The following is a 7,500-nucleotide window of genomic DNA, read 5'->3' as shown; positions in this document are numbered from 1 at the left end:
TAGACATGTCTAGTCTCGAGTATGTTTTCTCCCCTTCTTCTTCTTCTTCTTCTTCTTCTTCTTCTTCTTCTTCTTCTTCTTCTTCTTCTTCTTCTTCTTCTTCTTCCATTTGATATGAGGTATATGAAGAAGGAAGCCAAAGGAAACAGAAGCCACTCAGCGTAGGATAAAAAAGGATCCTCGTGACAACTTATTAATAATAGCTCCCCCCCCCTCCCTGTTGACCCCTCTCCACATATTAATAATAGTTTCCCCCCTCCCTGTGGACCCCTCTCCCCATATCACCCCAATACCCTGAGGCACCTATGGTGATGCTGAAGCGCTCTTCGTAGAGAGAGAGAGAGAGAGAGAGAGAGAGAGAGAGAGAGAGAGAGAGAGAGAGAGAGAGAGAGAGCTGTAAGCCAAATCTGGAAGGAAGTCAGCTTCTTTTGAGGTCTTGGAAATTGGATGCTGGTTTTGAAGAGTATTACAAAATTTTTTTTTTATTTTTGGTGCTTTTATTTTTATTTAACAAAGATAAAAGTGTAAAGAGGTTAGTGTTTATCGTAAGGACATGAATTTGACTTCTTTGGAACGAGTGTTGTTGAGTGTGTGGCTATCAATATATATATATATATATATATATATATATATATATATATATATATATATATATATATATATATGTATGTGTGTGTGTGTGTGTGTGTGTGTGTGTGTGTGTGTGTATATATGGAGAGAGAGAGAGAGAGAGAGAGAGAGAGAGAGAGAGAGAGAGAGAGAGAGAGAGTGTTGTTTGGTAGAGCAATAAAAGATATTGATAGAAATGTAAACATTTTCCTTAGTTATGTATTTGAGTAACCAACATGATACGTATTTATTATGTAATTGCACTGGGCGGTAATTATTTTTGCTCTAACTAATTCTCTCTCTCTCTCTCTCTCTCTCTCTCTCTCTCTCTCTCTCTCTCTCTCTCTCTCTCTCTGCAAAATCGTCATTTTCCTGCTCTGCCACAAATTCACTCTCCTCTTCCTCTCCTTACTCTTATGCCTTCTCTTTCTTCCCTTCCATCTCTTCTTCCTCCTTTACTTCCCTTTTCTCAACTTCTTCTTCATCCTTCCTTCTCTTTACTCATTCCAATTCACTTTTTTTTTCTCTTTTCTTTGTTCTATCTTCCTCCTTTTCCATCTCTTCACCTCTCCTTCCAAATCATTTTCCGTGTTCCTTCCTCTCATCCTCTCCATCTCTTAACCCCTTCCACTTCACTCCCTTCTCTTCTCTTCTCTTTGTTCGTATTCCTCCTTTTCCATCTCTTCATCTCTCCTTCGTAATCGTTTTCCGTGTTCCTTCCCTTCATCCTTTCCATCTGTTTACCCCTTCCACTTCACTCCCTTCTCTTCTTCTCTTCTCTTTGTTCTTCCTCCTCCTTTTCCATCTCTTCATCTCTCCTTCCAAATCATTTTCCGTGTTCCTTCCCCCCTCATCCTCTTTATCTCTTTACCCCTTCCACTTCACTCCCTTCTCCTCTTCTCTCTGTTTTTCTTCCTCCTTTTCCATCTCTTCATCTCTCCTTCCAAATCATTTTCCGTGTTCCTTCCCCCTCCCCTCCCCTCCCCTCCCTCCATTGAAGACTCCAGCAGCAGGAGCCAAACAATGACCGCGCAATGCCACAGAGAATTATGATGTTTACCGTTGTGATTTGTGACGGGTGGGTCCACCCCTCCTCTTCCCCCCCTCCCCTCCTCTCTTGCTCCTTCCTTTGACCCCACACCGAGGCTAATTCGGTGAATAAGGATGATTCTGTGGAATAAGGATGACTAAAGGGATGAATAAACCGAGGGAGGGATGGAGGGGACGCCATGAATAATAGGAGGCAGATTTGGAGGAAAAGGGGGAAAGAATAACTGTCTGGAAAGGATGCACCGAAATGGGGGAGGCTGGGTGTGGGTGGGGGTGGGGGTGGGGTAGGTTGTTGTTGTTGGAGGTTTTCGGGGTGGGGATGGGTTTGTGGGGTTGTGATTGCTGGATCTTTAGAGAAGGGGTGGATGTGTGTGTGTGTGTGTGTGTATGTGTGTGTGATGCACAGAATATTAAAGTATGAATAAATAGAAAAACGAATAGATAGATTGCTCCTTAGCACACAAGGCTGCTGTTTTACATGTATAAGCTATCTCCTAAGTAAGGAGAGAGAGAGAGAGAGAGAGAGAGAGAGAGAGAGAGAGAGAGAGAGAGAGAGAGAGAGAGAGAGAAATGTCTTTAATATATAGACTAGCAGATCTTTAGTTACGTCTTCTTGTTAATGTAATCGGGCTTTACTCATATAGCAGCCTTCTAGAGAGAATGTTTTGTATATACATACACACACACACACACACACACACACACACACACACATATATATATATATATATATATATATATATATATATATATACTGTATATAAAACAAAAGGGTAGAAATTATAGCGTTATATTTTGAAGACAACCCTTATGGTGTTTTTACGGGTTTCTTTTATTAGATGGAATTCTGTTTTAACAGAAAATATTTTACATCCATATATAATTACACACACATACATACACACATATATATATATATATATATATATATATATATATATATATATATATATATATATATATATATATAGGCTATATTTTTTAACGGACAGGTTATGATTAACTAAGCACAGTCGTTGTAGAGAGAGAGAGAGACAGAGAGAGAGAGACGTCAAAATTATGTGTACAGTGTATTCAAGGTCATTGTGAAACAGTGTGAAAATTATGTTTATCTCACATACATCAATTTATACGTACCCTCTTTTACTTGACATTTAATGCTGGATAAGTAGGTTTGGGATTTCGATATACTTACGCGTTATTCCTCATTGTTCAGTGTTTGTGATTTAAAAAAAATAAGTACGCTGTTGCTTACGCTTTATATACGCAAATGCGAGTTTCACAGCACGTATTTATATACGCCATATTCCTCATTGTTCAGTGTTTGTGATTTAAAAAAAAATAAGTACTCTGTTGCTTATGCTTTATATACGCAAATACGACTTTCAAAGCACGTATACGCAAATACGAGTTCAAAACACGTTTTTATATATACAAATCCGAGTTTTAAAACACGTTTTTATATACGCAAATGCGAGTTTCAAAACACGTTTCTATATACGCAAATAAGATTACTTTTTAATTGCATTCTGTCATTATGAATAAATAAATACTGATGAAAAATAATATTCTTTATCACAGTTTCTGACTGAAAAATGTCCAATAAAGAAAGACTTAGACAGTGTCCGTGTGCTACTTTTCACGGTGTGATTAATTTACGTTTGTACGAAAAAAATCTAACAAACGACAATAAAGCGCACGCGCAGATTAGACCCGTTTTTCAGTTTTCTGTAAAAAAAACTTTTGTGCCGGCTTTGTCGGTCCGTCCGCACTTTGTTTTGTCCGCACTTTATTCTGTCTGCACTTTTTCTGTCAGCACTTTTTTTTCTGTCCGCACTTTGTTCTGTCCGCACTTTGTACTTTGTCCTGTCGGCACTTTTTCTGTCGGCACTTTTTCCTGTCCGCATTTTTTCCTGTCCACACGTTTTCTGTCCGCCCTCAGATCTTAAAAAGTACTGAGGCTAGAGGGCTGCAAATTGGTACGTTGATCGCCCACCTCTAATCATAAAACATACTAAATTGCAACCCTCTAGCCTCAGTAGGTTTTTTTTTTAATTTTATATAAGGTTAAACTTAGCCTTAATCGTGCTTCTGGCAACGCTATAGGATAGGCCACCACCGGGCCGTGGTTACAGTTTACGTGCCGCGGCTCATACAGCATTATACCGAGACCACCGAAAGATTGATCTATTTTCGGTGGCCTTGATTATACGCTGTAGCGGCTGTACAGAAAACTCGATTGCGCCGAAGAAACTTCGGCGCATTTTTTGCTTGTTTTATTTCCCACCTAATACATGTACAGTACAAGACTTGTTGCAATTTTAAGTAATGCCCAGAAGCGTCGACCCTTTGCTGGAAGTCTCGAAACCACCGTCTTCCTTGAGAGTTGATAACGGCTGTGATTTGGTAAACTCTTAGTGTAGTTCTTTTCGACTTTTGTTTGACAATAATTTTACATAGCCCCTCCTCCCCCCACCCACCTCTCGCCCCCTATCCATCCCACCCACCCACCCACCCCGTTCCTATGAAGTGTCTTTATCGCTCCTGGTATGGCTAAGTCCACACCTTTCTGTACCACCATTGCTATTCTCGTATTTATTCGGAGAGAGAGAGAGAGAGAGAGAGAGAGAGAGAGAGAGAGAGAGAGAGAGAGAGAGAGAGATTAGCAGCATTCACTTCCTGAGTTGAGCAAGAATTGACCTGGAAAATGGCCGTTGAACGAATCAAATCCTTTTGTCTCATCTTCACGTGCAAAGTCACCGCCATTTGTACACCCTTTCAGTCCCGAAACATCCCATGCCATGATGCCCAATTATGCCCTCTTGTCCCGCCGTCACCACCTGCGCGCCCCCTCGTCTTATCTTGCTTTCGGCTGTCCGTTGCTCTCGGTCTCGATTGTCCGTCCGTCTGTCCGTTCGCTTGTCCGTCTGTCTGTTGGCTTGTCCGTCCCTCCGTTCGCTTGTCCGTCTGTTCGTTCACTTGTCCGTCTGTCCGTTCGTTTTTACGTCAGTCCGTTCGCTTGTCCATCCGTCCGTTCGCTTGTCCGTCCGTCCGTTCGCTTATCCGTTTGTCCTTTCGCTTATCCGTCTATCCGTTCGTTTGTACGTCAGTCCGTTCGCTTATCCGTCCGTCCGTTCGCTTGTCCGTCCGTCCGTTCGCTTGTCCGTCTGTTCGTTCACTTGTCCATCTGTCCGTTCGTTTTTACGTCAGTCCGTTCGCTTGTCCATCCGTCCGTTCGCTTGTCCGTCTGTCCGTTCGCTTATCGTTTGTCCGTTCGCTTGTCCGTCTGTCCGTTCGTTTGTACGTCAGTCCGTTCGCTTATCCGTCCTTCCGTTAGCTTGTCCGTCTGTCCGTTCGCTTATCGTTTGTCCGTTCGCTTGTCCGTCTGTCCGTTCGTTTGTACGTCAGTCCGTTCGCTTGTTCGTCTGTCCGTTCGTTTGTACGTCAGTCCGTTCGCTTGTCCGTCCGTCCTTTCGCCTGCCCGTTCGTCCGTTCGCTTGGCCGTCCGTCCTTTCGCCTGCCATTTCGTCCGCTCGCTTGTCCGTCTGTCCGCCGGTGCCCCTTTGCATTGCCCCAATTAGTCGGGCACGGTCACACCTTGGGCGTTATGACACGCCCTTAGATCGAGTGGGATGTTTTCTGACGGTGACGTCCGCGCAGACAGGTGATAAAGAAGGTATTTCCTCCTGAAGGATTGCTTATGAATGGTTGTGGGTAGGGGTATGGGCGGTGCCCAGGAAGACGCTGAGGAAATTTAACTTAAATCATTTAAAGATAAAGAAAGTAATAGATGGAGAGATATAAAATGTAGCAGGCTTTGAACGTTTCCTGACGTTTAATTGAATTGAATTGAATATAGAATTTAGGCCCAAGGCCAAGCACTGGGACCTGTGAGGTCATTCAGTTGTTAAGAGAGGGTTGAGGAAAGTAAGATGGAAGAAAGAGAATATGAGAGGAGGTACAGTAAAAGGAACGAAAGGGGTTGCAGCTAGGGGCCGAAGGCACGCTTCAAAGAACCTCAAGAAATGCTTGCAGTACACCGCATGAGGTGCACTGACGGCATTAGCCCCCTACGGTGCCTAACGTTTAATAAAAGGTTGGTTTATTTTCATTCAAAATGGTATTTATGTATTTGATAATTCACACGCATACACACACTCACGTATATATATATTATATATATATATATATATATATATATATATATATATATATATATATATATATATATATATATATATATATATATATATATATATATAGAGTTTACTGGTCACTTTTACCAGACACATATGTAATTCTAATATTACAATGCCCTCTTAACTTCTCTAATTCTTCGTAGTTACAAGCATATCCAAAAAAGCGCGAAGAATTCGAGAAGTTAAGAGGGCATTAAACTATTAGAATTACATATATATATATATATATATATATATATATATATATATATATATATATATATAATATATATAAACCATTCTCTTATTCAGTTCCAACATGGTTCTTTCGTAGTCAAAAATTTCAGATGGTTTAGCGATAGTAATAGTAGTAGTAGTAGTAGTAGCAGCAGCAGCAGCAGCAGCAGCAGTAGCAGTAGTAGTAGTAGTAGTAGTAGTAGTAGTAGTAGTAGTAGTAGTAGCAGCAGCATCAGCGGCTAATCCCTTTGGAGACAAACACTGACAGCAGATGACACGGGATAAGAAAAATTGACAGTCTCCTCATCACGCTCATTAGGCAGGTAAGTTACCTGTCGGTCACCTGCGCACCACCAATCATCCGGGCTGTCACACGGCTCGTAAGGGACAAGAATGAAAAGGAATGAAAGGAGAAGAGAGGAGAAAATGCAATTGTTCAAGAGAAGAAGAGGGAGAACATGAAGAAGAAGAATGAAAAGAAATGAAGAAGAGAGGAGATAATGCAATTGTTCAAGAAGAGGGAGAACATGAAGAAGAAGAATGAAGTGGAAGGAAAGAAGAAGAGAGGAGATGATGCAATTGTTGAAGAGAAGAAGAGGGAGAACACGAAGAAGAAGAGAGGAGACAGTGCAATTGTTGAAGAGAAGAAGAGGGAGAACACGAAGAAGAAGAGAGGAGACAATGCAATTGTTCAAGAGATGGAAAGGGAGAACATGAAGAAGAAGAATAAAAAGGAATGAAAGAAGAAGAGAGGGGATAATGCAATTGTTCAAGAAGAGAAGAGGGAGAAAATGCAAGTGCCTTCGAGACTGTGACTTCTTCTTCTTCTTCTTCTTCTTCTTCTTCTTCTTCTTCTTCTTCTTTTTTATCTGTAATCATTGATTGGGTCCTTTTGTCCGGCCGATCGGTTTCGGCGTCTCTGTTAACCGGATTAGCATAATTTCGGGCTGCTGATTGGAAACAGATTAGCCGAAGGATGTTTTTTTTTTTCTACAGGATGCGTCGGGGAGGAATGATTGGGTGGGATTCCTTCGCCTGGTATGTTGTGGGCCTTGTCGTGGGATATTTATTTATTTGTATATTTATTTATTTTTAATTATTGATTTAATTTTTTTCACTTATTTATATATTTATGTATTTATGTATTTTGTATTTATTGATTTATGTATATTTATTTAAATATTTATATGTTTAATTATCCATTTATGTGTTTATTTATGTATTTATCTATTTATTTTTTATGTATGTATTTATTTATTTATTCATGTATTTATTTATTTTTTATGTATTTATTTATTCATTTATTTATATATGTTTTTTATTTATTTTTATGCATTTATTTATATAAATATTTATTTTTTATTTATTTGTTTTTTATTTTTATTTATATGTTAATTTAAATGTTAAAAAATTGTAAGATATTAAT

Source organism: Macrobrachium rosenbergii, chromosome 48 (assembly GCF_040412425.1).
Source record: "Macrobrachium rosenbergii isolate ZJJX-2024 chromosome 48, ASM4041242v1, whole genome shotgun sequence".
In the NCBI taxonomy this organism is placed as follows: domain Eukaryota; kingdom Metazoa; phylum Arthropoda; class Malacostraca; order Decapoda; family Palaemonidae; genus Macrobrachium; species Macrobrachium rosenbergii.
The sequence above is the reverse complement of the archived record's forward strand: the minus strand, read 5'-3'. Positions refer to the sequence as shown.